At 41.2% G+C, this 18,492-nt stretch overlaps 1 protein-coding gene across 1 annotated transcript in view; it reads left to right on the top strand.

Annotated features, from left to right (window-relative positions):
* Window positions 1-11,715: 11,715 nt before the first annotated feature.
* PRLR (prolactin receptor) overlaps window positions 11,716-18,492 on the top strand; it is a 176,474-nt gene continuing 169,697 nt past the window's right edge. The window contains exon 1 of the mRNA XM_059919245.1: window positions 11,716-12,062. The gene's annotated coding sequence lies outside the window, so the exon portion shown is untranslated. The remainder of the gene's footprint in view (window positions 12,063-18,492) is intronic.

Below are 18,492 nucleotides of genomic sequence, written 5' to 3'. Positions count from 1 at the left end.
AATCCTGCTGCACAGAGGGCACGTACTCTGGCGGGTGGGTGCCATTCCCAAACCCATTTGGTAGCCCAGCCAGTCTCTCAGTCTCCCAGAGAACCCCAGATCCTCACATTTTGCAACTTGGCTTGTCAGATGTTTACAAAGGATCTGCTTTCCTTTGGCTCAGAGGGAGACCTGGCTGGAGGCCTTTGTCCCATAAACTAAATTACCAACATCTACTAGTTGCTAGACTCACAGAGGTGCTATGAGGTCACGGTACTGCTTTGCCTGGGCTCCGTTTTGTGACCTCAAGAAAGTCTTTAATTCTCTGGGCTCTAATCTCCTAGTCTCTAAAATGAGAAAATCAATCAGGGATTGTCAAATATCACAACCCAAAGTGAAAAGAACATTTTCTTTCAAGACCCAGTATACATTTAATTTATATATTTTAATTTACTAATTATGTGTATCAAATAATCAAAGTGAAATCTTTTATAAAACAATATTTACTTTTACTATTTATTTTCTCTCTCTCTTTATTGCTGGTCATGACTCATATTAATTTCATGACCTGCTAAATTGGTCACAATGCACAGCTTAAAATCTCTGATCTAGGTCATTCATTCTTCAGCAAATAGTTATACACACCAACATGTGCCAGGACGCCAGGTACTGTTTTTAATTCAGCAGAGAATTGAACAGACAAAAATACTTATCCTCATAGAGCTTACATTCTGGAAGGGGTGTGTGTATGTGTGTGTGTGTGTGTGTGTGTGTGTGTGTGTGTGTGTATGATATGTGATATATATGATATATCTCATAAATCATATGGTATGTCAGATGGTACAGCAGATATTCTTGGTGCCCCATTCATGTCCCTGGATATCATATCACATAGCCACTTAGGTGTGGTCCCTCCTATTCCAAGGGCCAACATCTGCATCTCTTTGCTTTGAAACACTTTCCAAAGTCACAGAAGGCTTATTTGCCCACTTTGAGTAGAAGCAGAAAATTAACACTCCACCCCCAAGAAGCCCACAACCAACGACTGGTGGAAGTTTTTATAAAAATAGTCCAGCTTCTTCTCCACTTGGGTGGGGTAACAACGAAACATCTCCCCCCAAAAACCACATATACTTGAATGCTTGGCACAAGAATTCTGGGGTAAGTCAAACTATGAAAGAAGGATAAATGCTATGGTAAAAAACAAATAGGAAAAGAGGATAGGGAGGGCCATGAGAGGCCATTTTAAATGAGGATATAGAGGAAGGCCTCCTGATAGGAAACAAATGGGACTTGAGGAAAAGCTTGAAGGAGGTAGGAGAGAAAGATGTGGCTATGGGAGAGGGGAAACGTTCCAGGCAAAGGGAATTGCAAGTATAAAGGCCCAGAGCAAGAGGAATTAGACATGCAATGGACTGTTTGTATCCCCCCCAGATTTGTATGTTGAAGTCCTAACCCCCAGTGTGATGGTATTTGGAGGTGGAGCCTTTGGGAGGTAATTAAGTTTAAATGAGGTCATGAGAGTTAAGCCCCCATGGTGGGATTAGTGCCCTTATAAAGAGATACAGGGAACCAGAGCTCTCTCTGCCATGTGGAGCTACAGCAAGAGGATAGCCATCTATGAACCAGGGGGAGAGCTCTCACTAGAACTCCACCATGCTGGCACCTTGATCTCGGACTTCCAGCCTCCAAAACCAGGAGAAATACAGGTTTGTTGTTTAAGCCACCAAGTCTATGGTATTCTGTTATAGCTGCCCACACTGATTAAGATGACCAGTGCATAAGCAGGAAAAGATAGGAAATTATTGATTATATCAAAATTCTCCATTATTTTGAATTAAAGTCCAGAGCAGTTTCTAAGAGACCCCAAAGAAATACCTCTTTCAGGTGACAATCCTTTATATGACTGAAGAAAATTAGCCTATTTGCCTTCTTTCTCCTCAGCCAAACATCATCAGGTCTATAGGACATTCCACATATGATGCAACCTTTAGCATTTGGACATAACTTCGATGATTGTCTTATCAACAATCATACTAACCATAAAGTTTACTGCATGCCCAATGCTGTTCTAAGTGCTTTTACTTCAATTATCTCTTTTAATATTCAAGCAGTCCTGTGAGATAGGTCCAATTATGATTCCCATTTTATAGATGAGGACAACAGAAAACATAAAAATTAAGTAATCTGCCCAAGATACATAACCCGTATGTATTAGAGCCAGAGACGCAAACTAGCAAGTCTGACTCTGGAGATCATAAGTCATTACACTCTGCTCTGCCATGTCTCCCCTAACAAACCCATGGTCAGTTAGTGTGAGTTCAGACTAAGACTCAGACCTTCTGGCTCCCAATCTAGTGCTCTTTTCCACCATGTCACATTATCCCAAGTGTGGACAGAATGCCCATAGAAGGTAGGGGGATCTTGGGGAAGGGCACCTAGAGTATAAAATTCCCAAATCCAAATCCCCAGGACAACTGGCTATCAATAGAGCTTTTATTTATGTCGAAAAAGTAGAAAGTAACCTTTCCTATTTCTAAATTTTGTCAGGAAAATGTACTCTGGCAAAGACAGAAAGGCAGCCTTGCTCTAGAAAAGACTCTAAGACTAGCCCTAGTTCCCACACTTTAGGCATCAGAGAAGACAAAGCTCAAGGAAGTCTTCACTCTGAACCAGGAAGGAAGCAATAGCCTCCAGCCACAGGTTCTTGTCACCTGAGGCTGTTCAGATGGTGAAAACTCAGTGGTGAAAGCTTCTTTGTGTAGTATTTTCCTTCTTCCCCTGGGAGTTGAGAGGTGGCATACGGAGAAAGGGATGGCTTCAGCTTACAAAGCTGAATCTGAAAGATTTCATCAAGAAAGTGAACTTTCAGGACAGCTCATGAGGCAAAAATCTCAGAAAGGAACAAAGGAGACAGGGATGACAATTATCAATAGCATTCCATGGCAGCAGGCAGGGTGATCCATTTGAAATAAAAATCCGCTCCTGTCACACTGCTTAACACTCCAATGGCCTCCCTCTTCCTTCCCAGGAGGAGCCAGAAAGGTGCTTCATAGTCCTTATTCAAGATTCTGCTCAAGTTATATTATCAAAGAGGCCAATTTTGACTCTCTGACTTAATCCAAACCCCCTCTTTGCTTTGTTTTAGTTCTTAGCATATATCACCACATGACATATGATTCATTTCTTTGTTTTTAATCTCCCCTCCTCCAAACCCCAGATTATAACACCATGGAAGAGATCTCAGACTGAGTCTAATTAATTTTTTCCTGCTGTAATCCAGCACCTCAAACTGAGCCTGGTGTTTGTTAACAGATGAAAGAATGAAAAAAAAATGAAATGAATGAAAACTGAAGGCAAGGATGCCCACTCTCACCACTTCTATTCAACATAGTACTGGAAGTCCTAACCAGAGCAATTAGGCAAGAAAAAGAAATAAAAGGCATCTAAATCAGAGAGAAAGAAGTAAAACTATGTTTGCAGATGACATAATCTTGTATATAGAAAATTCTAAACACTCCACAAAAAACTGTTAGAACTAATAAACAAATTCAGTAAAGTTGCAGGATAAAAATACAAAAATAGTTGCATTTATATATGCTAACAATGAACTATACAAAAAGGAAATTAAGATAACAATCCTATTTACAGTAGCATCAAAAGGATAAAATATTCAGAAATTAACTTAACTAAGGAGATGAAAGACTCGCCCACTGGAAACTATAAAACAATGCTGAAAGAAGTTAAAGCAGATACAAATAAATCGAAAGATATCCCATGTTTGTGGATAGGAAAACTCACTACTATTAAAATGTCCATACTACTCAAAGCACTATATAGATTTAATGCTATCTCTATCATAAGCCCAATGGCATTTTTTACAGATTACAAAAACAGTTCCACAAATCATGTGGAACCACAAAAGACCTTGAATAGCCAATCAATTTTGAGCAAGAAGAACAGAGCTGGAGAGATATTTTTGGATTTTAAACTATATTACAATGCTACAATAATAAAAAAAAAAAACTGTATGGTATTGGCATAAAAACAGACACATAGACCAACAGAACAGAACTGAGAGCCCAGAAATAAATTCATACATTTATGGTCAACTGACCTTTGACAAGGGTGCCAAGAATACACAATGGGGAAAGGAGAGCCTCTCAGCAAATGGTGATGGGAGAACTGGATATCCACATGCAAAAGAATGAAATTGGACCCTTATCTTACAGATACGCAAAGATCAAATCAAAATGAATTAAAGACTTAAGTGTGAGACCTGAAACTGTAAAATTTCCAGAAGACACAGAGGGAAAAACTTCTTAATGTTGGTCTTGAAATGACTTTTTGGATATGACACCAAAGGCACAGGCAACAGCAACAAAAATAAACAAGTGGAACCACCTCAAACTAAAAAACTTCTCCACAGTAAAGGGACAATCAACAAATGAAAAGCAAATCTATGGAATGAGAGAAAATATTTGCAAACTATATATCTGATAAGGGGTTAATATCCAAAATATATAAGGAACTCTTATAACTCAAAAGCAAACAACAACAACAAATAATCTGATTAAAAAATGGCCGGAGGACTTAAATTGTATTTCTCTAAAGACATACAAATGGCCAACAGGTACAAGAAAAGGTACTCAACATCATTAATTATCAGGGAAATGTGAATCAAAACTACAATAAGGTAATACCTCACACCTGTTGGGGTGGCAATTATCCAAAAAAAAAGAAAAGTGTTGGCAAATACGTGAAGGAATTGCAACTTTTGAATGCTGTTGCTAGGAATGTAAAATGGTGCAGCTGCTATGGAAAATAGTATGGAAGTCCCTCAAAAAATTAAACATAGAACTAATATATGATCTGTCAATTCCTGTTCTGGATATATATCCAAAAAAATTGATATGAGGATCTCAAAGTGATATCTGCATTCCCATGTTCATTGCAGCATTAGTCACAATAGCCAAGATATGAAAACAATCTAAGTATACATGGATAGATGAATGATAAAGAAAATGTGGTATATGCATTCAATGGAATATTATTCAGCCTTAAAAAGGAAATACTGCCATATGCAACAAAATGGATGAACCTGGAGGACATTATGCTAAATGACAAGTCAGTCACAGAAAGACAAATACTGCATGATCCCACCTATGTTAGGCATCTAAAATAGTCATACTCTTAGAAGCAAAGAGTAGAATGGTAGTTGCCGAGGGAAGAGAAATTGGGGAGTCATTGTTTGATGGGTATAAAGTTTCAATTATGCAAGATGAATAAGTCCTAGAGATCTGCTGTACAACTCTGTGTCTATAATTAGCACTGTATTGTGCACTTAAAAATGTAAAGGGTAGATCTCATGTTAAGTGTTCTTACTACAATGTAAAACAAAAGAAAATAAAAGAATATTCACTACCTATTAGAAACCTAATTGAAAATGTAGTACATTCCTAATTGTATGACTCTTCAACTTTATAATCTGGAACGTTGTAACATCAGCCTGTCCTTAAATCTTCCCCCCAACACCCACACAGATAGAGATAAAGATGGAGAAAGCACATAAGTCAAAGTCAACTTCCCCCCGCCCCCGGCAAATTGGGCACTTCAGAAGGAACACTCAATTTGCCATCACTTGGGCTTTATGAAATCTAGCACTGGAGCAGCAGATCTGGTTAAAATGCAATGTCAGATTCAGAAGGTGGACGTGGCATCTGAGATCCTACATTTCTAATCAGCTCTCAGGTAATGCCAATGCAGCTGTTCTAAGGACCACACTTTGAGTAGCAAGACTCATACCACAATAGCCTGAAGAACCCCATGTAGCTACTTCAGGGACTAACAATCAATGCACTTTATTCAGCATGCTTGATTTTCCCTCTTTGGGTTTAGGAGACACGAGTCCTTACTACTCAACAGGCCAGCAATCTTAGCATCTTCCTACTGCAAGTCCACAAGGAGAAAATTATTCCCATTCTCATGTTTATAAAGGCTGGCTGTACTTAGCCTAGCTGCTTATTCAGTGGTGTGGGTTTCTTTGGAAGGAAGGAAACACTGTCTAATAATAGTAGTGCCTTATATTTACACATGGTTTATAATTTACAAATGCACTCACGCATGTAAACTCGTATCAGTCTCACGATGATACTTGGAGGTAGAAGAGAGGGGTGTATTACAAACCCATGTGGCAGAAGCAAGCAGAGTGCCTTCAGAGTTGGAGTGATCAGGGAAAGGTTTTAGAAGAAAGTGACATTGAATATGAAGATCAAGAATAGATAGAGTTCAAGTAGGCAAGGAGTGGGGGAAATAACATTCCAAGAAGGGAAGAAGGGATGCAGACATACTGTAAATATGTCTTGAGCTAGTACTCTAAAACCCAATGGAATCAGCAGGAGCAAAGATGTTTTAACTTTTTTTGGTGGGATGTAGGCACCATTAAAGTATTTTAATTCAGGGAGTTGATATAATCAGATTTACCTGGAAGCATCTGAGTTTGATGTAGGCAAGACTGTTGAAAGTGAAGCCAGCCAGGGGTTATTGAAAGGGAAGAAGCATGAATTTAACAGTGGCCTTAACAGTGGAAAGGGAAAAAACACACTTACAGGACTTTGTGCCTAATTGGATGTAGAGTGTGATGGAGGGAATATTAAGAGTTGAAGCCGTCAGAAATAGATAAGTTTTTATATCTCAAGGGCCATAAAAATGTGCATGTCGTTTGACCTAAGTATGTCTCACTGGGATTTTAGACTAAGGAAATAAATCCTCCCAAAACAAAATCTCTTTCCACAAATATGTTCAGTGCAGCATTTTTTTAAGAGTAAAAATTGGGTAATAACCTAAATGTTCATCATACGGTATGATTAAGTAAATTTTGTGCAATAAGATTATAAAGTGACGTTATAAGATTAAATTTTAAAATCGAAGGATACATTTTAAAGATTTCTTTAAAGTAAACATATTTCCTGGAGAGGAAAAGTTAATGCCTTAATGATAGCTAATTTTCCCAAATAAATATATAAAGATAATGTAAAACCAAATTTTTTTTTATTTGGACAAATTGATTCTAAAATTTTATGGGAAAATAAATATATCACATTTATCAAGCAAATTTTAAAAGGAAAGACTGATCAATTACTTGCACTAATGTAATGGGTGTTATACTATACTATTTTTACAATATGGTTATCAAAATTGTGCATTATTGGCATGTAAATCACCATGCCAAACAAAACAGAGTATAGTCCAGAATAGATATAAATATACATGAAAATGTAATATATAATATTTGACACTAGAAATAAGTGGGGAAATCGTGAATTTTTCAATAAAAGGTAATAGGATAATTGACTAGACATTCAGAAGACAATTTAATTTGCTACTTCATATAATATTTTAAAACCATTCCTAGGATAAAGATCTTTTTATTTTTTTTATTTTTTTTTTTTTTCACACACACACACACTGTATTTTATTTTTACAAGAGATAAATCGACTGACACCAAGCATTGTACATGGATGACCACAACAAAAGCAACAATGATTGCAATTACCAAACAAGAAACACACTCATACTATGTCATAGTATTGACATTCAGTCCAGTAATCCTCCACTGTAACAGCTCCTTTACTTTGTAGTGAAAATTGATTTGTATATTCTTTGCCTCTGAGTCCTTGTGGAATTTTTTTTTTTTTTTTTTAAATTCAGACAGAAAGTCACAAAAATTATACTCATCCTCATCAGTTCACTCAGTCCCATGTAATTAATTTTTTTTTTTCATCTTGATCTTTTGTTAGCACTTTTATGAGTTCATCAGTTTTTCATTAGAGTTCTGAAAATGCTTATTCATTCAGTTCAGCAGTACAGGGATAAAGATCTTTTTAAAAAAACTTTTAACAGTGTTAGAAGCAACAGAGAAAACTCAGAGACTTAATAGAATATAATTGACAGATTTGACTGGGTGAAAAATTTAAAACTTTTGTGCAGTAAAACAGCCCATAAATAAAATCAAGGGAAACATGACAGATACCGAGAAATGTTTACAATATATTTAACAAAGTGTTAATATATACAATAGTACAGAAAGATTAATTTTTTTAGAAAAACAAACTTACCAGAAGAAAAATAAGAGTAGGAATGAAAAGCCACAGCATAAGAGAAAACAACTCAAAGGATAATAAGCATATGAATTCACCCTCACTGGAAGTCCGGGGATTGTGAATTAGAACAATACTAAGGATAGTTTGCCTATTGAACTAACGAAAACTATACTGATAAAATTCAGTGCTGTCAAGTATGTGAGAAAACATCCTTGTTAGGAGTGTATATTGGTAGACGTGTGTATTGATAAATATTTTGGGAAGAATTTAAAGGTATGAAAATTTTAAACCTTCCTCCTCTATGACTCAGTACTCTCATTTCTAGGACTTTCTTCTACAGCATTTTTGGAGAGCAATCTGGCAGTGATATAGCAAAATTTTAGTTTTCGTTCCCTTTGACCTAACAATGCCATTTCTAAGTATCTATCCTAAGGTACAGGCAAAGATAATCATGACAGTACTTTTTACAATAAAAAATTAAAGTTACCAAAGATCTAACAATGGAGGAATGGCAGAATAAATTACAAAATAGGCAGCCATTAAAAAGAATGGGTTAAAATGTAAAATAGATAGCTAGTGGGAAGCAGCTGCATAGCATAGGGAGATCAGCTCGGTGCTTTGTGTCCACCTAGAGGGGTGGGATAGGGAGGGTGGGAGGGACACGCAAGAGGGAGGAGATACGGGGATATATGTATATGTATAGCTGATTCACTTTGTTATACAGCAGAAACTAACACACCATTGTAAAGCAATGATACTCCAATAAAGATGTTTACAAATAAATAAATAAAAATAAATTTTAAAAAAGAATGGGTTAAGTCTGTAACTAGTAACCTGGAATATATAATTATATGACACAAGTCATAGAAATTATTCCATTTTTAGTTTAAAAAACAGAAGCATGAGCAAATAGAGACATGACTATATACATGTAGGATAAAGGATAGATACACACCAAGAAGTTAATGGTGATCACCTCTGGGGGTGGGATCAGATGAAAGAAGGACAGCACATGATAAAAGACCAAAGACAAAACTTCCCATTCAGGAAGGAGGAGAAAGAAGAGGAGCCGTGGCAAAAGGCAATAGAAGAGTGATACAGACAGACAGAGGAGAACCAAGGGAGGACAGGGCCTGAGAGCCAAGGAATGAGAATTTCAAGAGGAGGGAGAGAAGGGGTGCCGAGAGGCCTGGGATGGTGCAGCCCAAGGAAAGAGAGCAGCTGATGAGTAGTAGTGGTGGAAGCCGTGGTGCAGGGGGAATTAGGGCAGCCTTTGTCTACCCTGCCTGTGCATCTTGGTAGAAACAGAGAAATCAGAGCCCTACCCTAAACCTCCTGAATTACAAGTTCTGCAAGGGCCACCTGTATATGGTATGTTTGAAACCCTCCTCAGATGACCAGCTGTGCAGCCAAGGTTAAGAACCACTGAGGGAAGGCACCGAGAGCTTAGTGAGTCAGGGGAGCTGAGCGTAGATCATTCTTCCACTAAGTCTGACAGATGAAGAATGGAGTGAGTTAAATCATAAAGCCCCCGAAAGAGTCAGCAGGGTCAAGGAAGATTCGAGGATGTTGTTGGCTGCAGAAGAAGCCAATGGGGCAGAAAACATTAACTATGAGAGGAAGACAGGGAGAAAAGGAAGGGGGAGAAAAAGAACTTAATGTTTCTAGATTTTCTGCTATTTGTCAGGCATTTTACATATGTTATCACCATTATGACTCCTTTTACTGGTGATTAATAATTACCATTGTTAGTTTTGAGGCATATATCACCGCATCTGATTTTCAATGAGGCAAGTGAGGCTTAGGGAAGCCATGTAAATACTAGAGTCCCAAACCCATGCCAACGGCTGTGCTCTTTCCTCTGCATCAGCCATGGATTAAGGTCTTGGAGGCAGCGGGCAGGGCTTGGGTCTAGGACTCACGTGGAGAAGTAGCTTGGGAAAAAGGAGGAACACACCAGCTGAGACAGTGACAAGACAGAGACATGCAAGAAGGGAACACACGTAAAGGGGCGGGGCATGTTTGTGTTTAGAGAGGGAGGCAGGGGTCAGTTAGGAAAGAAGTTGAGGTTAACCGCGGACTTCCTTCATGATCTCAGTAAAGCCAGGGCAAGGTGATTAATTCACTGACAGCTAACGCTGGTGGTTCGTGGATGGTACCTGTGTGCTGCACCATAGAGCGGAAAGCGAGCCTCGCCCTTCTCTCCCAGTGAGATGTAGATTAGTCACTCAACAACCAATCTGTCAATCCGGAAGCCAGGAGCACGGATGAGCACCAATGAGCTGAGCTGCCTGCAGCTAACTGCGAACCACAGGGAGGAAGAGCGAGGGTCCCACCTTCCAAGAGCTGACAGTCGAGAGTTACTAGCGCGAGGTTTTTTCACCAACTATTAAAATTGTCTGAGTAGAACAACTCCAAAAAACTGACGATCCCTTGCTTTGCAAAGGTCATGTGGAAATATTCTGCCATTGATGATCTCATGTCACCCAGTGGTTTTGAAAGTAAATAGGGGTTGCATACCTTTGTGGCCACCCATGAGCGAAGGTAAGTATGCAAGAAAGAGGCATCTCCCTTCCGCTGAGAGAACCAGATGGGGTCTATAATTGAATTGTCCAAGGTCATGTTACTGAACAGGAAGCATCAGGTGGTCATGCCTGTGCAGGTGCCTCTGGGCTTCCGGTCCAAAAGGATCACCAAAGTGTCCTGGAATAGTCAGTGGCTTCCAGAGACTTGGCAAGTGGCTGCTACCGAATGTCATTTGCCCGTTATTCCAGAGTGGCAATAACTCAAAAGGGAAAAGCCCAGCATTCCAATAACTTTTTTGTTGAAACTTTATAGTCTTTGTTTAAAATATCTCCATGGTGCCCCTCTGGGTTATGAAACAATCAGATGCAATATTACTTAATAGCATCAAACGGACACTAGCAACTTACTAATTGAGGGATAATTATTTGATTCAGGCAGCTACTACTTTTGTTTCAGTACTTTTTTTTCTTTTGCCAGAGAAAGGTGGTGGTTCTTCATGGTTTTGCCATTACTAAAAAAAAAAAAAAAAGTCAGACCCACATCGGAAAAGATATTAGAAAAGATAAATTTTATATTTGTGGAAAACAACGAAAGCGTGGATTATTTCAGCACCACCAGTGTTTCTGTTATACTCATGTGGCAGAGAATAAACACGGCGCGCCCCGGAAGTTTGGGCTTTGGGCTATCAAAAAAGAAAGCAAAACCTGCTCTCTCCCCTTCTCGGGTCACTGACTGTTTTCTTTTGCCCCTTTCACTCTGACCCCTTCTTCTTCTCAGGGAAGGTGAGATTCAAATCTCTGGAGCCCCCCTCCAATGTTGTCAAGCTGCTGTTCAGTGTTGTTCAGAAATAAGGAAAGAAATTTGACAAGGAGCCACTCCACATCTTGGCTGCCAGGAGAAATACCATCTTCGAGGTCATGCCATTCATGAAGACATTTTTATTATTGTTTTGTCCGTCTATTTTCCTGTTGCAGTCTCAGTGGAAGACGTGTGGTCTTGCTCGTGCAAAACCCATCTGGGGAGAATCCGTTCTTTCTTCTCCACGTCTTTGCTGCATTTCGGCTTCCCCAGCTCCCTTCCTCACCTGGCAAAGCTGGCTGGCTCTGGACGTTTTGCAGGCTGAAGAAAATCACTGTTTCGCCTCCAGCAAGGAACAGAAATGTTGCAACCCTGACTCCTCCTCTAATGAAGAAAGAGTGAACAAGTGCACTTGTTGGGCTTCTTCTCCCAGAGCCGCCGGGCTGGGGGAGCCAAGGCTGAGATCCCGGGACACCCCCCGGTTGGGCTGGGCTTCCCGCCCGCCCGCCCCCTTCCATTTGGGTCTAACTCGCTCCTCTCCCTCTTTCTGGATTTTACCGGCTGTTCCTGAAACAGCTTTACACACGATGGATCTCCACGTCCTTTTACAGGAAGTGCTCACGGACTGAGATGGCAGACTTTGCTCCCCGGCAAAAGTGAGTACCCATCGCGGGCTGAACCGAGAGCCCAGGGGTGACGGGGGCGGCGCGGGCGGCGCCGGGGCCGCGGGTTCGAGGCCGCGTGCGGGGAGGCGAGCGCGGGCTGCTCCGGAAAACGCCAGAAACCCGGCGGAACCGCCCGGCGGCAGCCTGGCGGAGAGCCGGGGCTCTGACAGCAGGGAGATCCCGTCTCAGAGGAACTAAAAATACTCTATCCGCCCCCCACCCCTGCCGCTTTTACAACTGCACGCATCAGTCTTTATAAAAGGCATCTTCAGATGCACCCTTAAGAATGAGTTTCGGCGTGACTGTGGGATTCTCACAAGGTACATTACTTACATCAAATTGAGAAGAAAAAAATAGCGGGGAGGGGGAAGGGGCTCAGACAGGGGATGCGCGGACGGCGGGCTTGAGGATTCTCCCAGTAGCACCAGCACGCGCCACGTCCCGGGTATCCGGCGTGCAAAGTTGAGCGGTACCCGTGCTGACCCGAAAGGCGTGGCTCCCTCCCCACCAAAAAAAGGCAGTGGGAGTAGTGGCAGGTAAGCAGCCTCCTGGCTGCCATCCGGAGCCCAGCCGAAGGGAGGCGGCCGACCTCAGCAAAGGAATTCCGGCTGGAGAGGCAGCTGCGGGAGCCGCTGGAGGGAAGAGGACGAGAGAGGAGAGCAGAGCAGAGGAGAGGAGGGGAAGTCAGGCGAGCTCAGGTAACTGGGGAACCAGAGCGCTGCCGCAGCGAGGGCTGGAGTTGCAGCTCTTTGAGTGGGAGAAAATCCTTTTGGTGACCTCTACCTGGGTCCTGGGCAAGCAGCCACGTTGCCCTAATAACAAGCAATTTAGGATTTTCGATGACTGGACTTGAAAATGGTTGCAAAGCATTATTATTAATCTGGAGGGATTCGTTTGTTTTCATTCATCAACTTGGTTGGCAAAGATTTCCCACCCGAGTTTCATGCTTCTTGGTCAGGGGAGCGTTGCTAATCCCACCCCTGCCTCTGGCTGTGCAAACTTGGGCAAGACACTTATGGTCTCCGGGCCTCAGTTTTCCTTGCAACATTTAGGGCAATATATATATATATATGTATGTATATATACACCACTAACATTGTATGTGTGCACATGTGTGTGCAACATTTAATGCAATATATATATTGCCCTAAATGTGTGCATATGTGTGTATACATACACATCTACTATATATATATATATATATATATATATATTTAGATCACTACTTATATATGAGTATATGTGAAATTAGTGGGGTAAAAGTGCCGCAGAATAGTGTAAGAAAGAAGCTGATGAAATTTTAAATTTTAGTGGTTCTTAAGAATTGGGGATCATAAGTCCTTTTGAGAATTAGATATGAGTCCTCTCCCAAAGGAGCAGGGGGTGGGGAGGGGGAATATTCTTATGGAATGTACGTAAAGTTTTGAAAGCAATCCCTGGGGGTTTTTGGACATCCCCTGAAGACCCTGCCTGAACCCCAAGTGAACATCCCTTGCCTTCCTTTCAAGGGCCTGCATCAACCATCCAGCCAAACCTGTGCAGGCAGCTGGGCTGGCTGTGGGAGCAATCTGGCAGGCTTCCCTGGGGGTCTGGAGTCAGCCATGCTGCTGAAGGAGAGAGCCTTCCTTTCGTGAGTGAGCTCCCGGGATGCTGTTTCCCAAGGGCTTCACCAGTCTCTGCCTTGTGGGGAACCCTCCTTACAAACTCTTGTAATGACTTTCCTAAGGTGATAATCCTCAGCCCTGGAGTTTTCACTCCTGCAAACAGCACTGGAGAACACCTGCAGAGGGTCACTGTCTCAAAAAAGAGCTCTTCTGGTCCCCTAGCTGGATGTCAGACAGTGAGACCAAGGCTTGGTTTTGAAACGAAGTGCTATTTGCTCCCCGATGCATAGTAGGAATAGTAATGGTCTTCTTTGGGACCTCTGCACTTTTCCTTTAAGGTACTAGGGACTCATGCCTCGTGGGACCTGGGTCTTCCATTGGCAATGCCAGCAAGGTGTAGCAGAGGACACAGGGAGCTTTGGAGCCCAACAAACCGGGCTTCAAATCTTGGCTCTCACAGTTCAGGCAAGTCACTGAACTTCTCTGAGTCTCACTTTTCCTATTGGTGAAATGGGGAACAATACTGCTTTCTTGCACAGTTGTTAGGAAAATGAAAAATAAAAAATGGAAATGCCTAGTCTATAGTCAATGAGAGACTGCTATTATTGATATTAATGTGAGGTTATAAGTCAGTGGTAAATAGTCTCCTGCTTTTTCAGAGCAGTTTACTCTGTCTCCTATAGGGCTTATGTCAGCATAAGAATGAGTAAAATCAGTCCTGGTCTAGTTATTCTAAAAGATGAATGGTGGGTTCAGAATACAATGTTGGGCTTACTGCTTCTCCTTTGTCAAGCAGGGCGTTCTGTACTGCCAGCAAGTGAAATGTGTCCAGACTGTAGTGGATTCTTGACCCTTTCTGTGAGTTCTCTTTTGGCCCGTAATCTTGAATACAAAACAGCTAGATCTGTGCCTGTGGCTACAAGCATCTTGGTATGGAAACTGGAGACGTCTGATGGCTGCATCCATCTCTAGATACGCCACAAACTGTCTCTGTAAAGAGAAATGTCTCCATTTCCATCTTTCTCAGCTCGGCACAGATTTAATACCCTCAACTCAGCTAATACCCTCTGTCTCTCTCCGTGGTTCTGGCCCCTCAGTTGCAAGAATTGAATGACATAGAAATGGGGGAGAGAACTATCAGAATCTTAAACGGAAATTGGATTCCCTCTAAGTAGCCATTCCTAAGATCGATCAGTATATTCTGGCAAAGCATTCTTGAATGCAAAGATGACAATATTGATACCTACTATTCACTGAGTCGTCAAGATGTACTAAGCACTTTCCTACATTCCTTCACTTAATTCTCACAGTAACATCGCAGGGTATGGATTATCACTTAAAGCTTTACAGATACGGAAACTGAGGATTAGAGAAATTTACATGACTTGCCCAGTCTGCATAGCTGGTAAAAGGCAGAATCGGGATCCAAGCCCAGGTGTGTCTGACTTTGACACCCACTCTTGTTCCACTACCCAGGGCTGCCAGACTCCCTGCAGTCAGAAAGTTTCATCAGTCCCAACCTAGTTCTTCTTTCAAAGGGCAGGAATAACCAAATCCTTTGGGTGACTTAAGGCGTGAACATACACTTTGCATGTGATACATATCAACAGGTAGCAATGAAATCACCTGCAGAGAATAATTTTCCTGCCCCTTCCCCAGCCCAGCTGTTAGACTCAAGAAAAGACAATACTCACCCCCAGCAGGTGAGGCTGGCTCTCGTTTAGGTCAGAAAGAGCTCTGGAATTTTCATTCTCCATTACCTTTAGAATCAAGACACTGTTTACATTTGCCTCCCTGTGTTGAGCATTCTTTCATTCATTCATTTATTCCACAAATACTTGCTGAACTCTGAATAAGACAGACAAGGCCCTAGCTCTTGTGAAGCGGCTATGCTAGAGAGACGTATAAGAGGCAGGTGAACAAATATATAAATCAGATAATTTCAGATATTGATAAGTGCTATAAAGAAAGTAAAGAGAGGCTGGGGGCTCAGAGAGTAACAGGGCTTGGGGGCAACTTTAAATAGGGCAGCCAGAGAAGGTTTCCATAAGAAGGTCACCCTTAAACTTAAACCTGCAGAGTAAGAGGAAGCCAGCCCCATGAAAATCTGGGGAAAGGCTGCCTTAGCAGAAGAAACCTTGAAGGAGAGTTCTGGAAGTGAATAAATGAAACCTGTGTAGAGCCTCAGATACAATGAGATAGCCCCTTAGAAATCAAGTCGAGTTTTATAAAGGAGAAATCATTGTTTGACTGCCTATTATGCTATTCTAGGCTGTTCTGTGTACTTTCTGCCTAGTTTATTTAATCTTCTCAGCATTCTGGTGAGTTAGCTATTCTGTCTTGATTTAATAGTTGAAGAAACCGAGACGTATAGAGGGTAAGCAGCTAGTCCAAGATTATAAAGCTGGTATTTGAATCCCACAGTCTGTTTTGCGGCACAGCCCCAAACTTTTTGCTAACACAGCATGTGGCCTTTGAGATCATCTCTTCTAGGGGATAGTGAAAGAGCTAGCAGAAAGAAAATATCAAAAGTCTATTAGGTAGCTAAATGCTGGCAGTGATTTCTATCTGACGTCCCAATTTCCAGTCAGCATGTCTAAACCTGCACTGCGTAGTACGGTAGCATTAGCCCCATGTGGCGACTGAGCACTTGAAATGTGACTGACTCGTGCATGTTGAGATGTGCTGTAAAACTCGCCCCAGATTTCAAAGACCTAGTACCAAAAAATACATGTCTATCTCATTAGTTTTTATATTGACTGTATGTTAGAATGGTAGTATTTTAGCTGTAGGGGCTTAGTTGAAATATATTATTAAAATTAATTTTCCCTGTTTCCTTTCAATTTGTTTTAATGTGGTTAGTAGAAAATTTTAAATCACATATGTGACTTGCATTATATTTCCATCAAACAGCACTGCTATAGATAATCAGTTGACAGAGATAGGATAGGAAATTTTTCCTCCTACTTCTTAACACAACTTTTCCTTTATTCTTGGCTCAGACTCCTTCTCAGGTCTGTCCCCTAATTCAGTTACTCAGTGAAACAGTAGACAAGAGAAAAAGAGGTCCCTCTGTGTCCTCCCTCACCCTCATTATTCTGCTGAGTGGGTGATCATTCAAAACCCACTACATCATGCCACTATGGGATTTGATGAAATAGACTCAGTGGTTACTTTCATCACCAGGACCCATTCCCTCACCCAGGCAAACTTCAAGCTTTCAAGCATCCTATGACCAAAGGGTCATTTTGAACCTGGATATACTTTTAGCATAAAATCATTTCCTAGGACAATGTTTTTGTCATTCCGAGACTTTGTAAAATCAGCCTGGCAGACAGCCAGGGTTTCATGTCTGTGTGCAAAGATCATTAAATAAATTATCTCATTGTGGTGATAAATGTTTCCTCCTCTCTGTGCTTTCGCTTAAAACAGCTTGAACAAGATGCAGTCCAAGTTTCCTGAAGGGCTGTTCCAAGGACATCACAGAAGGCCATTTTGACTTCTCCTCTTGTCCACTAGCTAAAGTGGCCTTGAATATGTCAATGCAGTGAAGATATGATTGGTTTGATGTATTCCAAAGGGAAGAACATACAGATTCTGGGGTTGTTAGGGGAAGCCTCTGGCCTGGGATGTCAGAGGCCTGGATTCGACTTTTGTCTACTGGTTTGTATGTTACCCTCACCCTCATTCCCCCAACAATCTTGTAGAAAGGTCAGAGTTGATGAGATAATGCCACATAAGATGCTAATGGAGAAATGTACTATAAAATGGTTGGCCATGGACTGTAGACATTTGCCTACAGGGAAGAATTTCCTTTCTGCAGCTTGAACAGGGTATACAGGCAGACCTAGGAGATATTGCTGGGCTGGTTCCAGACCACTGCAATAAAGCAAATATTGCAGTAAAATGAGTCATAAAGTTTTTGCTTTCCTAGTCCATATAAAAGTTATGTTTACACTATACTGTAGTCTATTAAGTGTGCAGTAGCATTATGCCTAAAAAGCACTGTACATATTTTAATTAAAAAATACTTTATCAGTAAAACATGCTAACCACCATCTGACAGCGCAGTTTGTAAAAGAAGAAAAAAGAAACCCAAAATATCTGCAAAGTGCAATAAAGCGAAGACCAATAAAATGAGGTATGCCTGTACAAGATGCTCTTTGAGATATACAAATGGCATTTGTTTATTTCTACTCGAAATCTAAATCTTGGGGGAAAATAGCAGTAAGAAGCTGACAGGAGCTAATTTTAGTGTATCTACCTCAACAGTAGTATGTACTTTTTGGCATCTTCTAAGCCAAGCAGTCTGTGCCAGGCTCCATGGGGAAAATTTAAAAATCTTAAAACAAGGTCCTTGCTCTGCAGGAGCATGTTATCTCGCTGGGAACATGAGCATAAACATGAAATACCAGGAGCAATGTAAGATGACATTTTCTAAGTGTTACCTGGACGCTTAGCAACGGACAGTTAGAGTTTGGAGATTCCAGAGGGCATTGTGCCCCCTAAAGTACATTGAGAAAGACAAGGTAAGAGATGGACATTGAAGGATGTAAGGCTGGGCTATAGACCAATGGACGTTGGGGGTAGGGGATGGAGGGAGGAAGGCACTCCAAGTAAGGAGACGAGCACACCTGACCTGGCGATGGAAATGTGCCTGGAGTGTTTGGTGATGTGAAAAAGAACAGTTGGCATCACCAGGGAAGCTTTTAAAAGCTACTGACGTCCCCAGCCCATTCCAGAATTTTCATTTAAGAATGGGGCCTGGGTGCCAGTGTTATTGTTGTTTGTTGTTTGTAATTCCCCAGAATATTCTA

Source organism: Balaenoptera ricei, chromosome 3 (assembly GCF_028023285.1).
Source record: "Balaenoptera ricei isolate mBalRic1 chromosome 3, mBalRic1.hap2, whole genome shotgun sequence".
Classification (NCBI taxonomy): Eukaryota; Metazoa; Chordata; class Mammalia; order Artiodactyla; family Balaenopteridae; genus Balaenoptera; species Balaenoptera ricei.
This window is presented reverse-complemented; position numbering and strand designations above follow the sequence as displayed.